This window comes from Sitophilus oryzae, unplaced genomic scaffold (genome assembly GCF_002938485.1).
Source record: "Sitophilus oryzae breed Bouriz unplaced genomic scaffold, Soryzae_2.0 scaffold_168_pilon_pilon, whole genome shotgun sequence".
Classification (NCBI taxonomy): domain Eukaryota; kingdom Metazoa; phylum Arthropoda; class Insecta; order Coleoptera; family Curculionidae; genus Sitophilus; species Sitophilus oryzae.
Window position 1 is genome coordinate 341,942 of NW_022146379.1, and position 17,241 is coordinate 359,182.

The window sequence follows — 17,241 nt, forward strand, 5'->3', positions numbered from 1 at the left end:
GAAAAATCGCTACAATTGGACAAAATCTAAATTATCGTGGACACCAAATGATTGGAATAAGGTCATATTTAGCGATGAGTCTAAATTTGATGTTTTGCGTTGGAGATCATCGAAAACGAATAATACGAAATAAAGCAGAAGCCTTTCATAAAGATTGCTTAAAGAGGGTTGTTAAATTTCTTAAGGGGATTCTGGTTTGGGGCTGCATGTCAGCAAGAGGTTTGGGCAAATTAAATTTTATAGATGGCACTGTTAACGCCCAAAAATATCAACATATACTTGAGCCTCACTTTTGCCTAGTGCTCAAGAATTGTTTCTAAACGAAGACTATATTTTCCAACAAGATGGAGCATCCTATCATTCAGCAAAATCAACTAAAAATTGGTTCGGTAATAATAATATAAAAGTTCTATCCCATCCTGCAAGTAGTCCGGACCTCAATGTTATAGAAACTGTGTGGCATAAAATGAAGCAATATTTAAGAAACGACCCTCAACGAACAATTTTTGATTTGCGGACAAAACAGCAGGGAATTTGGGATAATTTTTCTCCTCAAATGTGCCACTCTTTGGTAAATACAATGCCATTAAGAGTTCAGGCAGTATAGTTAAGGCGAAAGGTGATGTAACTCCGTATTAAACAAATTTCTTGTTGTGCTGTGCCAATATATAGGTATAGTTGTCAGCAAATTTGGCTCGATTTTGGCAAAATAAGCTATTGTCAAAAGTAATTTGTTTGCAAAGTTATAAAAATATAGTAAAATTGTCTAGATCATATTGTAATGTTTGAATTTAGAATAATAGACAAAATAAATTGAGTCGTTTTAATAAATTACTATTTTATTGCAAAAAAAGACCTTGTCCTAACATATAACGTTAGGGCTCGTAACCAGCCTACCGACTTACAATTATGCATGTTTTTCCGAAACGTTAAGCATTTTTTTCTTTGTTACGCAAATTTGTATAACTGTAAACATAACTTCTGACAAGCAGTGTCCGGTTAGGTTTAACGCAGAAGTGTTTACAAAAAATAACTATTTTATTTTGTAGATTTTCTTGGAGTGCAGTGGCGAAATACCCTTAAAGGATTTTTTTGGAGAGATGAATCCGCCACATAGGTATAGACATTTTTAAAATATTTTAAGTAATAAAAATATGGAAAGTTATAAAAATAAGATTAAATTCTTAACGATTTTAATACCAAGACTTGCCTTTTAATGCTAGACATTTCATTATAATCTTATTGTATGAAAAAGAAAGTCACCGAGAGTGTAATAACAAATTCTTCTCTTTAAGATAACTTGAGTAGCATGAGATTGGCCTAGAAATTAATTTTCCGTATTTCGCTGGAAATATCTCATTAAATGCCGAGAAAATGGCATAGCTTGAACAGCAAAGTTAATTAGCTCAGCGAATAATGCATAACCGTTTTAGTTTGCTTTTATATTTAGTTTACCTAATTTACTTGGAATTGTAGGTGTATTTTTAACCTAGTAGTAAAGTCGGCATTCTTCTTTTCAGACTGAAATCGTTTATTGAAAGAATTGGGAAGATACGTAACCTAATGGGTAAATTCGTGACAAGGCTAGTTTGATTTATTCTTAGAGCTCGAACTCACTGACGACCAGGTCGCAACAACATGGCCGTGGCGCGTCGGCTGGCCGGATGTATTGCGTTTATAGCTGCGGCCAGATGAACGGCCAGTGTCAACAGAGTTGTCAGATCTAACGATTTTTTACGTTTTACCGATGAGAAAATATTGTTTCAGAAAGAATTAAGTTTCTGAAATGTTAAAATATCCGAGTTAACTAAAAAGCGAAGTTGCTATTCATGAGCTTATTAAATGTTCTAATATTAAATAATTTATTTAAAATATTCTTGGATTTTTCGTTAATAAATACTGGTGTGGTAAATGGAGTAAATAAAATCTCCAACCCCGACTACACGATAACGTCGTTATTTCTATGTTTTTCAAATCCGCGATGCCTGGTATTCCATCAATCGTTTCATATCAGAATATTCTACATCCTACGTCTTATAACTTAATATGTGTAGAGTGAGACATGTAACACGTGAGATTTTCAGCATTATATCAATAAAGGACAGAAACAGTATTGTTCCTAAAGGTTCGTCCAGACTTGAGCATTTTAGCCCGAACGAACCGAGCGCGCACGAATAAGTAGAATAAATAGGCCGAATGAAAAGCATTGTGTACGCGCGACCGACAAAAAGGGAGATATTCTGTTTCTTTTTTCTACTGATATGTACTTCTACTTATGGCTCTTATCGACTTTAGAAGTAAACATATTAGGGCCATCGTAAAAAAAGGTCGTCAGACACTGGCTCTAAATAGAAGCAGGTAGAAAGTTTAGCTTCCAGTTATATCAATGTTTACAATTTAAATTCCTCTTTTTATTGTTACTGAGAATCTACAACAATAAATGCTTCTATTTTTATGAATGTTTAAGTTACTTTTACTCTTAATTTTTTTAAAAAATAATGTACCTAGTAGAAATATAGTCTAATCGACCCTGTTTGAAAAACGTTAAATTAAATATAATATTTAAAATACAGTTGTCCTCCTTGTACCTACATGACTACAATACAACTAAAAAAACTAATTTAATAAAAAAACAAGTGGTTGTAGAAAAACTTTAAATATGATTTTTTTTTATTTTTTAATATCAAAACTCGAAGGTATAAAACAGGTACCATACCAACCATAAATAGAGTATGTCATATAAAAATGTTTTGAATTTTTACTAGAATCGACCCTTGATGAAAAAAGTTTCCCTTTGATCCAGTCTGTATACTATTTCTTTGGATTTTCTGCACGTGTGCAAAAACTACACTAAAACACTATATGTTATAGAAAATAAAAAATTGTGCGTTGAATTTGTGGGATTTCATCTGAAAAATTATTAATTTTGAAGAAAACCGGCAACAAGCGGCAGAAAATAATATTTTAGTGCAGTCTACTTGTCGCAACGACCAACGGACGGCCAGGATGTTAGTGTGCGCTGTATCATTTGATTTAATGGTTTTAGATACGGATCGGCAAGACAAGAAATCTTGTCTTGACAAGCAATTTCTTGTCTTGTCTTGAAATATTTTCAAGAATTAAAAAAATCTTGTTTTGACCATTTCTTGAGAGTTGATTTCTTGTCTTGATTCAAGAAATCTTGAAATTTCTTGATATCTGGACAAAAGGGGAACCCCCGTTTAAAATTCGTTTATTAAATGGGAACCCCCTGTTTAAAAGTCGCGGTGAGATTGGTTAATGTGATGTTTGTGTTTTATGCCTAAAATCGAGGGTCAGGCATCTAATTTTGAAAAAATTCAAAAACTTTGGGCTCATATTATACTACTGTAGCCAAAATCATCGGATTTACATAATTTTGTTAATTATTATTATTATTATCTGACATTAAAATGAGTGATTGTGATGGTTCGTTGAGCAGCAAATTCGTAATTGAATCTGGTTCAGAATACCTACCACCTTAGACACCTGGACGTAGAAGTTTAATTAGTGACTTTGACAGTAGTGACGGTGATAATATTACTACAGATAAAAACAGTCAAAACAGCAATGATAAAAGCTACTCTACTTCAGTGGCGTACATTAAAATATATTATTTTTTTTTCTTTTAAAAGTTTTACGTTAATTCAAAAAGTCTGTATGCCACTGAAGTAGACTCGCTTTGCAAAGTTTTTATTTATTCTAATATCGAAGGCCATAAAATATCCAAAAAATTATAAAAAAACATTTAACAATTAAAAAAAATCTTAGGTATTAAAAAAGGTTCCAATTTAATTTGACCCACAGTATGCCAACTTTTGACATCCAATTTTGGACGTACCTACTTATGTCAACTTTGGACATTGGACATCCGACAAAGTGCCGCTTCGTACAAATATTTTTTGCTTAATAATTTTTTTATCCATCATTTAATGGATATTCATATAATATACAAATACCTAAGCAAATGAGTATTTCTTTTTTTATATATTTTCAAGAAATTTCAAGATTTTCTTGATTTCTTGTCAAGAAATCTTGATCTTGAGAAGTAATTTCTTGTCTTGTCTTGAAACCCAAAAATCATTTCTTGTCTTGATCTTGTCTTGAAATCAAGACAAGATCAAGGAGTTGTCAAGAAAATGACGACCCCTAGTTTTAGAGGTAGCAGCGGCATGGCCAGCGCGACCTTATCGTCAGTGTGTTCGAGCTCTTACATCTCAAGTGATGTACGGTGGGGCCTCTACTCGTTCTGCGACCAACGCATAAAACACCCATTTTCTCTAATTCGGCTTTGCGAAGGCATATCGAAGGCGGTGTGCAACTGAAGGCGACAGTGTTGCCATATTAAAATAAGTAATATCTGCAATGCGTTTGACGAAAATATCTTTGGATAAAAAATCCGCGTTTATGTATTGAAAATTTATTCGTGTTAAACATAGAATAAACGACAAAAATAAAAATTCTTTTATAAGTACTGCATAATTCGTCTGATCGAAACAAGTCGTTTGGTTGTTGATGTCGTTATGACGCCGTTCTTTGTTTAATCATATACGAGTAGTGCCTGGGAAATATTTTCCTATTCTGATTCTTGCGTTCTGTCAAAACCCGCATATATAAATAGACACGTGTATCTCAATTTCGAAGGAAGACGGTGTATTGTTTTGATAGTTTTCAAACTATCACTAATTAGTTCCATAAAGTCCTTAAAATAGCAAACTGTAAGTCAGTACGGGAGGCTTTGTTTCGGAGAATGGCCAAATAATGTCGAAATCATATATAGGGTGTTTCAAAACAAATGCGAAAAACTTCAGGGGGTGATTCCTTGTTCAAAATAAAGGGTAGTTTGCTTCATAGACGTTGGGTCAAAAGTCAACCATTAGGGAGATATTGCGGTACAAAGATGGCGGAAAAATAATGTTTTTATTTTTTATCTTGAAAACGAAAAGAGATAGACTAATAAAACTTTATGGAAGCATTACTGTTATGAAAACACACTTTCTGGTAATTTTTTCACTTTTTTAAAATGAGCGGAAGGGGTTGAAATAAACTACCCCTATCATTCTTGTTAACGAAATTTAAAGAAAAATCTTATCAAACACATGCAAAAATTAATTTGGATAGTTTAGTTTGTTTAGAAACTTTTTTATCTCTTGTATTTTTTTGATAAAACTCACCGATTTGAAATTAAAAAATAAAATGTAAAGCATTACATGTCAGGACAAAACACATTTTCTGATAAAGAATCTAGTGGGCTGCTGTAATTTTTTAGGAAAAAATCTAGTCGGCCGCTGTTACTTTTAGGATGTTCCTAATATTATTTTATTTGACATTACTTTACTGCAATACGTTATTATCTAGATGATTATTATTATCGTTATTATCACTAGATTCTTAATCTAAAAATGTTTTTTGTCCTGACATGTAATGCCTTACATTTTATTTTTTAATTTCCAATCGGTGAGTTTTATCAAAAAAACACAAGAAGTAAAAAAGTTTCTAAACAAACTAAACTATCCAAATTAAAGCATTTACATGTGTTTGATAAGATTTTTCTTTAAATTTCGTTAACAAGAATGATAGGGGTAGTTTATTTCAACCCCTTCCACTCATTTTAAAAAAGTAAAAAAAATTACCTGAAAGTGTGTTTTCATAACAGTAATGCTTCCATAAAATTTCATTAGTCTCTCTCTTTTCGTTTTCAAGATAAAAAATAAAAACATTATTTTTCCGCCATCTTTGTACCGCAATATCTCCCTAATGGTTGACTTTTGACCCAACGTTTATGAAGCAAACTACCCTTTATTTTGAACAAGGAATCACCCTCTAAAGTTTTTCGCATTTGTTTTGAAACACCCCGTATATCTGATAATTTCAAAAATTTATTTTTTTAAAAAAGCAGGGGGGATTTGTATAGTTTGCAATTTATTTTTGCTTATTTATTTTGCTTCAAAACTATTATATTTTTGAATCCGTCTGAAAATGTGTTTTAAAATCTTATTATTAGTTGTGTAATATACCGGGTGCGTCTCAAAAGTGGCTCACACCTATAACTTTTTTATTTTTTTAAGATTAAAAAACGGGATTTGTTATGTTAGTATATGACATAAATTTGGACTGATTGACATTGTGTTTTTGGTCACTTCCCGTTTCACCGGAAATGACTACAACTTTTGACTTTTAAATGGCACCCTCGGTATATTTTTATTTCATTCGACAGAAAATGACAGTCTCTAGAAAGAATGACATATTATATGTCACCTTTTAAAAAGTTTGTTTTAAACACTAATCTTTAATTAAGGAGCCTTGGAAAAATGGCTTTGATCGTCTAATATTCTTCGTGTCTTTTCCTGGTCGGTTAAAAGATGCCAAATTCATAATCGTAAAAGATAATTATAAAATCATAATCATAAGAGATGCCCAAATCATATTTTTAATCATATCTCAATTTTTTTAAATGGCACAAGTGTGGCTCATTAGCATATTTGGAAAAGGCATTTTTTACGAATAATTTGATACCACACACTTGGTATTTCGAGTCAAATTGTCGTTATGAACATCATCAACAATTTCAAATAAACCATGTGCCAAAATGTAAAGAGTTAACATATTATATGTATTTAGATCCGAGTGTCATTTTCAATCGTATGAAGTAAAAATATACTGAAGGTGATAATTAAAAATCAAAAGTTGTAGTCATTTCCGGGACAGGAACAGGAAGTGACCAAAAACAATTGAATACGTCAATCAACCCTAATTTATGTCATATACTAACATAACAAATTTCGTTTTTTTATCTGAAAAAATAAAAAAGTTATATAGGTAAGCCACATTTAAGACGCATTCGGTATATAATTTTTAGTTCAATTAATAAATTTGTATTGAAAACATACACCCATGGCCAAAATTATTGTATATATCGTTTAAAAATATACGGAAAGGAATTTAAAGAATCTTTTTTTATACATATATCTTTGATAATCTGTAATAAACATTTTTTTTTGTTAAAATGGATATGATAAACAATGTTTATCGTTCAGACCCAATATTATTACAAATTCTTGCACATTTCGATTTGTGGGCTCTTAGGTTTCAGAAGAAATTTGACCATTGTTTTGGTCTTAAAATGCCTAGAAACATTATTTTACAGTTTAATAGAGTCAGAATAGTAACACTGTCTCAACAGGGCTACCGGCAAGTTGCAATAGTTGAAATTGTAGGAGTTAACCAAAGCGATGTTTCGCGAATATTAAAAAAAAATCAGGAAGACAAACGAGGTTACAGACCAGCCTGGAAGAGGTAGAAAGAGAGTTACTACTGCTGTGCAAGACCGTCAAATATCCCAATTGCACGACGCAATCCCCTACGCTTTCTAGTACTGCTATTAAAAATGAGTTAGCTCTCCTTGAAGGAGTAAATGTTTCAAAGAAGACCATAGCAAGAAGACTCCATGACAGAGGATTACATTTAATGAGGTCTCTACGTGTCCCGAAGCTTAATTTACCTCACAAACTTACGCGACTACAATGGGCTCAGGAGATGAGAGCAAATGGACCTAACTGGAATTTCATCATGTTTAGTGATGAAACAAGAATAGGCCTAGTATCAGACTCGGGACGAACTTTGGTCTGGAGAGCATCTATTAAGTGTCCCGTATCAAGGGCATTATAGTATGGGCAGGTATCATGCACGGAGCTCGAACTCCTCTTGTTTTTACTGATGACCCAATGACAGGTGCCTCATATCTTAGAGACGTTTTAGAGCCTATTGTACGTCCATTTCGAGGGGCAGTGGGGGATGAATTTGTATACATGGACGATAATACTCCTTCCCATCGCACTTCAGCGGTTCGCGAATTTTGTGAGGAGTATAAGAAAACTGTGGTGGCCACCGATGTCTCCAGATATGAATGTGATCGAGCATGCTTGGTTTATGCTTTTACTAAAACGCCATATTGCCAAAAGGAATGATCCCCTCTCCGTACCTTAAATGAATTGAAAATTGCTGCGCGCGAAACATGGGGAGCCATTCCTGAACATCTTCTGGACAACTTAATTGAGAGCATGCCACGTCGTCTCACAGCTTGCATTGGGGCTCGCGGAGGCAATACAGACTATTAGTTGTGAGAAATAATTAAAATTGTTTCCAATATTTTCTGTTTAAAATGAAATTTGTTTTTGTTGATTTTCACTCATTATGAAATATAATTATAATAACAGCCTAGTTGCACTTAGATTTTTAATTTTATATTAGTTAATCGTGTAGCTAATATGTCCAAAAATATAAAAAGAATCATATTAGGTCCAAAATAAAATAAAAATACCGTTATATGCAATAATTTTGGCTATGTATGTATATTATTTATACGTCGGACGATGTATAGAAACAGATTGCATATTGTATAAAATATTTCAATGTTTATTGGTAGAAAATATTTTGTATATACACAAATCAAAACCATAGTGAGCGAGATGTATAAAATACAAATAAAAAACAAATAAACTATATATTTTATATTTCATTATCTGTCGGTATCTGTCGTATGACATTTATTTTGTAACGAGGAATATTGCTTGTTTGGATGAAAATTTATTTAAATCCATTATTTTTTTCAGGAACTTGATTGTTCAGTATTATCGAATATTGAAAATGCTACTGGGCCAAATTCATTTATGGAGCAAATATTTTTTTCTGAAACAATGTCGTATACAGGGTGAGTTTCCTACGATGTTCTCTATGGGTATCTCGGAAACTACTGGAGATAGAGAGTGGTTTAAATGGGGAAAGAATTGCAGTTTTGTGGGATCATAAACATGCACCTTTCGGATATTTTAAAAAGTTCATGGCTTACTAGATATTTCAAAAAAAAAATTACGACTATTTCAAAAATTGTTCCTAATTCCATCATAATCTATTTTAGACAAAAAGTTTTCAGATAAAAGTTGTAAATAATCATAATAATGAGATTGTGTCCTCCGTTTTTTTCTAAAGCCTGTAATTTTTGACATAAGTCACAAACATATGTTTTTTTTTCAAATGGAAAAGATAGTTGGCCATGACTTCATAAAAAGCGCCATTTTTAAGCTTTTCAGCAATATAAGCTATAATATGTTTCTTTCGAAAAATTACTGAGTTATAGCAAATTCTTATCATTTTTAGACGACTTCGCCATGGGAACAAGTTCAATCGTCGTTCCTCTCGGTAATGTGAAACTATCACATCCAAACTTTGTCAATTAAAATAAACAAAAATTGTAAATATGCATTTTTCAAATGAAGAAACGCGTGTAGGATTATTGGTTCAACTTTTCTTGGCCAAACTATGAATGGGTTTAAATATAAATTCGTCATGCGTCGTCTCTTGTTATTTTTAACCAGTTTTATTGGTTTATTTCAAAAATGACAGATCATATTTCAATTTTATTGGTTTGACGGAACGATGAACGACAAACGGACGCCAATGCGTATGAACCCGTCTTTAGATTTTTGGGCTTGTCAAAGTTTTGCCAAATTATATAATATAATTTTGTGTCAACTTATGTCAAATATCTGCGTTTTGAAAGATGATGCATTTTGATTCGTGTTATTACATGTGTTTTTATTATTGTGTCTTTTGAAAGTGGAGGAAAAATCGAATGAAAATTAACTGTAGACCCAGAACACAGTTTATAGTTAATACTCGCTGCCCATGCAGAAAGTCTTATATATCAATAAAGTTACCATCAATAAACGTTTGTATACCATTTCGTCGTAAATAAATGCAACTCGTATAGTACAAGAATCGTACTAAACATATACTAAAAACTGGAGCAGCTGTAAAATATCGACATCACACGATAGGTAAATAATGGAAAAGTACTGGTTTAAAAAATTAAGATTAAAGTTAATTAATCAACCTTTAAGGTATAAAATTTGCTAAGTGTTATTATTAATAAAATAGTTTGTTTTATTTATGTTGTTTTATTTTTTCCTGTGGAATATTACAAATTTGTATTTGTACATAAGTTATATTGATAAATATATTAATAAATGCGAAATAGTTCTTTTTTACATTTTTTTGATATGTGATGTTTTGTTCTTGTTTGTTTTGTATTAACACATTAATTTTTTTCAGTTTTATTCAGTTTTTTTTCACAATATTTTGAGGTAATCACTTATCAGTCAAATTTTAAATATATTAATTTCCTGCTATGGTTTCCAGTTGTACCAACTCTTGGTACAAAGAAAACAAGGTATGTTCGATAGCGGCTCCAATTTCGTTAAGTTTGCACATACCACCTATGACGTCATATGCCATACAAAAAATATCCATATTGTTCAATTGCCACTAATAAAAAAAGACCTAAAATAGGGAAGAATTAGGACATAACCCCAAAAGTTATGTCAAATCATCGAGCTTGACATTTGAAAAATTATTTTCACGTTTATTGTGTCATCTGTTTGACAATTTGAAATTGGCGCGCGGAGCTTGCCGACCAATGGTGCCGTTTATCACCTGTGACATAGTGACTAACCCGCGTAATATCATACCTTGTATTCTTTGTATCATGGTACCAACTTATTTCTTTGTAAAATTAAACAAACTACATTGAAATTAAAATGGCAGACACATCTATCACTGTCAAGGATCTTGTCGTTGGACAGACTATATGTCACATACTGACATACCAACTTTCGTTTTTCTCTTTGAAAAAAAATAAAAAAGTTATAAATTTGAGACACTTTTGAAAAACATACGGTATGTATAAAGGAACTTGTTTAGGAAACTCAACACTAAATACCCATCCTGTAGGAAGAAAAGCACATTCGTTCCTATCTCGCCCTATCTCCGCCACGTAATCAAACAAAGCCGCAATATAACCGGTAAGAGTTAGTTCTGAACCGAATTAGCCATTGTCGAAGACGACATTAACCCTCCCACATCATTCTACTTAAGGGATTAGCTAATTAGGCTGGGCACAAGGGCATTATAAAGAAACTTAATCTGGCGAGGGTTTGCATATCAAACGAGTGGATGTATGTGGAGTAAGGGATACGAGTTCCGAGGATAATTTGGGATTGATCTTTGACGTAATAGCTTGGGAAGGTGGTGAGTTTATTTTCGTAACAGTATCGTCACAACAAAGTTTTTCAATTTCATCGGTAATTCTTGGTAGGTTAGAAGTTGTATTTTAAATTTGCAAAATACAAACCAAAATAAAATTTAGGTAAATGAATCCTTATTTCAAATGTTGAAAAGATTAAATAAAAAAACAGATGAAAGAAAAGTAAGATAACTTAAAAACAAAAATTCGGTATGACAATTGGATCACCTCTCTCTCCTTTGTTAAGTAATATTTTTATGGAAGATTTTGAAAATAATACAACAAATAGTTTTTCAAAAAAGCCTGTAATATGGCTGCGTTATGTTGATGATATTTTTGCAACATGGCAACATAACGTTTCTGAAATAGACATTTTTTTGGATTATATAAATTCTCGCGAACCTACCATAAAATTTACTTTAAAAATAGAGAGAGGTAATCGTTGGTAATTTTAGATGTTTACAGAAAACCCGCAAACACAGATAGATACTTAAATTTCACATCTAATCACAGTATAAGTGTAAAAAAGGTGTTATAAAAAGTTTATACGATAGGGCAAAAATAATATGTACAGACGACATTTCACTAAACAGAGATATAAACCACATAAAAAATACATTAATAAAAAACGAATATCCACCATATTTTATTGACAAAACATTAAACAAAATACAAAGCCCAAATCATAGACACCATGATAACAATACACAATATATACAACTTACAATTCCATGCATACGAGGCGTTTTGGAAAAAAATGAAAAGGATAGGAAAACAATATAACATACGAATATCTTTCAAACACAAAATACACTTAGATCCATTTTATCACATACCAAACCAATGAATACAGAACAACAAACAAAAAATGTAATATACCAAATAACACGTGAATGCGATAAATTTTACATTGATGAAACATCTAGACCCTTAAATGTTAGATTTAAAGACCATAAAGATTATTTAAGAAAGGGAGGTTTTCACAAATCTAAGATTTGTCAGCATTCATTGGATACAGGGCACAGAATTAATGTTAATAACGTTGAAATTATAATGAAAGAAGCGATAGCCTCTAAAAGAAGAATAAAAGTGGCTTTTTAATTCAATCTAATAAAAATAAATGTATTGCTCATGCATCTGTAGATGTTAGTAATGTACAGCAATCGCTTCTTTGATTTTAAAGAACATAACATAAGCAAACATAACATACGTAAAATTTAAAAATAGTCATACAGAAAGTTTGGGGCTTTTTGGTTTTACCTTATTAAGTATTGGTTTCTTGTAGACGTATCTGTTTTAAAAAAGTAAAGTGTTCTCGAATAGTTGAATTTAAATATTTTAAATAGTTTTGTGTCTTTATTCTTTGTTTTTTTTTTGCTTCCGACAACGGAAAGAGATAAACTTTCCGAAACGTTAAGCATGTTTTTCTTTGTTAGGCAAATTTGTATAACTGTAAGCATAACTTCTGACAAGTAGTGTCCGTTTGCGTTTAACGCCAGAAGTGTTTACAAAAAATAACTATTTTATTTTGTAGATATTCTTGCAGTGCCGTGGCGAAATATCCACATAGGATTTTTTTGGAGAGATGAATCCGCCACATAGGTATAGACATTTTTTTATAAACTATATAGTAAGTTATAAACTTCGTCGAGAAAAATAGTTTTACTGCAAAATACCCCTCCACAATAAAATGAGGGTTTTAAAGTTGAAAGAACATTTGAAAGAAGGATTTATTTATCTAAATCTTATTTCAAGAACTGGAAATAAGATTTAGATAAATAAATCTTTCTTTCAAATGTTGAAAAGATTAAATAAAAAACAGATGAAAGAAAACGTACGATAACTTAAAAACAAAAATCAACATAAACTATATAAGTATTCGTAGGAAAAATAGTTTTACTGCAAAATACCTCTTCGCAATAAAATGAGTGTTTTAAAGTTACACAGTTTCGAAAAACTACGTTGAAAATATTTTAGTCATCTATATCACTGTAGAAACTTACTTAAACTTGTAGACTTCTTTTACAACCCAAAGAAGTTTCACATTGATATAAAATTTAGTAGGATTTTTACTTCCAAGAAGTCGTATTTAGACCTTCTTGGAAATTATATTGTTTATAATTTTTATTTATTTTAGACAATATTCCAATCTTAAAAATCCGCAATGTCTAATTAGCGGAAATATCAATCGTAAGTTTAAAAAAATTATTACATTTGATGAACGTTTTTTCAACAAGCATTTCACGAGAGAGTGAATTATCTAGCCATAACTACCATATTTCAAAGGGTATCAAAGAATAGGAGAAAAGTTCGTATAAACTTTAAATAGGAGGTCGGCTTTCTTGAAATTTGTTATTGTTACTTCTAGTAATAATGTCCTAAGTTAGATCTAATTCAATTAAAATTATTCACTTCTATGGCGTCCAAGGGGATACCTAATTGCATACATACATACTGCCATTACTCGCTGACGAGTATTCGACACGCATCAAAAGATTGTCACGCAAGGCGTTTTCTTTCATGAGCTTTTCTGTGACTGAAAAGCCCGATACGTGATGTTATTTGCCTACCGCACTCCGCACATTCAAAAATCTCATTGCTTTGTTGCCTCTTTATTTTTTGGTTGTCGCTGTTAACTGAGTTTACAATTCTTCTCCATTGAGTTCTATTGTGAACTGCTTCTTCCCAATGATTCTGAATGTTAATCCCCTTTAAGTTTTCGTGGAAATAAATGTCCTTGTACCTTTTGAGTTTTCCACCCTGCCTCCTCTTACTGTCTACAAGCTCACCGTAAAGCAGAGATTTTGGTATGCGGTTTTCTTGCATTCTGCATATGTGACCAGCCCATCTTAAGCGGGATTTTGTAACCATGACTTCAATACTCTCGCAGTTAGCTTTTTCAAGGACCGATACGTTTGAGACATGATGGAACAACCGGATTCTTAAGAGTTGTCTAAGGTGTCTCTGTTGCAACTTGTTTAATGCCAGTGTCGGCAGTACGGCACACAGCACCTTGATACCTAATTGAAAATTATTGAGAACGCCACTGATTTTTCTTGCAATTTTTATATATTCTTTAAGAAAAGTCAACGAAAAATCCAACTGGTTTAGTCTTGAATTATATATGTCTATGTAGAACAATGTTAATGTGAATCAACAATGAGTACTCAAAAAAAAATAAATAAAACCAGTTCATTGAAGGTTGATGACTAGAGCAAAGAATTGACTAGAGCAAAGAATTGAAACATTAATGTTGGAAATCTTATATTTAACAATAATAATTTAAGTTAATAATAAACAGTTTTTGTGCGGCGTCTAAAAATAAACGTTTATTTGATTTATATTTCATCAGCTCTCGGTTTGGAGAATTACTACAAGAATGCATACCTAGCAGTTGCTTTTAATATTATATTATCGCAGTGGAATTTTTGTGTTAGTCTGAAAGAGTATCACGTACAAAACGTACAGATTTTATTTTTCTCCATGTATTAATTAATTATTTCGGTTAAATAAAAATCACATTGTTCCAAGTTGTACCTTTTATTATCTCTAATATCTAACAATTAAAATAATTGAATTTTATGAATCTTGGAATTGTTACGGGGTTTTTAACAAGACACTCTATTCTCATTGAACAACTTAGTAGATTGAATCAATGCCGCAACCTTACATGCGGCATTTAGCAAACTCCGAGCGCTCGTCAACTACCGAATGATCGTGATCGGACTTCGCCTTTCCATCCACACATGCGGGCTCTGATAGCAACAACATAGAGACGAGCGCTCGTTCTCGTCGCCGAACTCCGACTTCCTCATCCACACACATAGGAAATCGGCGAAGCCCCGATCGGAGATCGCCGAATACCGCATGTGCGGTTGCGGCATAAGAAACAACAGCGAATGCAGATTCTGTGTGAGGTTCATTTTCCCACCAGCATACCAGAACACCTCATTGGACGACTGATATCGAAGATGGAGAACTAAACTGTGTAAAACCGTCTCAGATACTGGCTTTTGTCAAAGCTCTGAGATTGTATGATCAGTTATAACTCAAGAAAGGGGAACACAATGGATCTATAAAGTCGCTGTGATTAAGTTCCCAGATTTTTTCAAAAAATACATAATTTTTTTTTCGCAAAAAAAAACCCTCATAGACGTGTTTTTAGAGTCGAAATATACTATCCATGATAATACATAATAAATAAATAAATATATAACGCCTTATTGTACAAAAAGCCAAAATAGATTCATCGGCAAAGCATTTACAAAACAAACAAAAGCACAAAAAATATACAAATAATAAAAAATATCATACAATAGAAATCATACAATTCAAAAAAAATTACCTCATTAAAATTACAAATAGACCATACATGGACATTTCAGAACACAAAAAAGGCGTAAAAATAAAATTTATAATAGGAAAATTGTAAATGGATATAATTTTAAGAGTTATAAAATATTAAATACTAGACTTTTAACCAGTGTGTGAGATGATCAAAATTTTAAAATTTAAAATTGTTCATGATTAAACATCAACAAAGTCTCTCCACTCTCCAAAACTCTCTCCAGAAGTATGATTTCAGAGCTTTGCGAAATGCGGGAAAGAATGAAAACGACTTGATATTCAAAGGCAGATGATTGGACATTTTTTGGCATTGTACAGTATTGAGCCTTTAACTAGTTCTGAATTCGGGGTTGGCAGATAAAGATCGTGTTCCGCATTCATAAGTGGATAGTTGTGAGATGGCCTTTCGGGAATAGCAGATATGTGCTTGCGGATTAAGCAAACGGATTCAAAAATGAATAAAGAAGGAAGAGTCAGTATTTTGAAATTTTTAAAGAAATTCTGGCAGTGAGTTCTACTGTTCAGTCCCACTCTTATTAAATTTTGTTGCGCAGCAATTACCCCAGAATGGAAGGACATACATATATACATACGTATAAGACTCACCCTGTATACTAGGGTAGAAAGTTCTACACCAAATATTAAAGCTGTAATGTTTAAAGTCTTAATATTATTTGTCACAGAGCTTATCAAATATGGCAAAAAACACACAAATTATCGAGTACATATCACAAAAACTCGAAACTGAAGTTATAATTACCTTACAGACCAATATACCAAAAACCAAACAGTTCAAATGAAATACCAGATAACCGTTTTATTCAAATTCGGTGAATATATTCCTTCTCTGACGAAATGAGACCGAACTTATTCCAGTTATGACGATCGGAGTAGTTATTGGTGTTAGTAGGAACAGAGAAATTAAATACGTTTATCACTAGAATTTTAAGTAGACGTCGTGGCTGCGAATGTGTGTGTGTGTATGTGCGGAGGAAGAATAGATAAAAGGAGGAAAAAGCGTAAACAAAATTAGATGTGTGGTCTGTTGTTTGACTTCCTTTTTCGGATCGATCTCATTTGCATAATAGTTTCCGATGTGTCATGGGAAAAAGAAATTCTGTATTTTTTGTCTTTATATTGGCTAAATATCTAGGTCTTAAGTCCTGAACTAACGGACAAAAGATATTTAATATTTGATACTTACCAATATTTGTTGAATCCCGGACTCAAAATCTATAGAAATAATGTAAAAAATTTAATAAATTAAAGAAGTGGTATGTGTGGTCCGTAAAAAAATAACACCTTTAATAAGTTCTTAAGAGTCCATTTCACTAGTCCGAAAAAGTAGCAAAATAAGCCTTCGGCATTTAACGTTTTATGTAAAACTTGCTAGGTATTTTTACACAAATGAAGAAGGAAATTAGAGATAAAGGATTATACTATATCCGTATTGTAGCACATTTTTAGACAACTTCATTATTTTTAAGATTTTGTTGGTCAAACATCAACAAAATATTTCTTGTTTAGATTAAATTTTGTCGAAAATAATGACATAATTTAAAATTCCGTTACAATACGGAAATAGATTGAAGTTTTGTGATTACAGTGATATATAATTTATATGGTTTTGTAACAAATTGCTCTCTATTTTATGGCAAATGCTGAAGCTCTGCAAACCTTAATCAAATCTTAATCAAAGCACTTTGGAATTTTGGGTGTGGCTTAACACAACAAGATCGGGCTAAGCCTTAGGCAGATTTCTGAAATATAATATATATATCCTTCCGCCACACACC

General features: G+C 32.1%; 1 protein-coding gene across 1 annotated transcript in view; it reads right to left on the reverse strand.

The window, feature by feature from the left end:
• Nucleotides 1-17,241, reverse strand: part of LOC115880981 — a 78,931-nt gene that overhangs the window by 50,691 nt on the left and 10,999 nt on the right. The gene's annotated exons all lie outside the window — the stretch shown is intronic.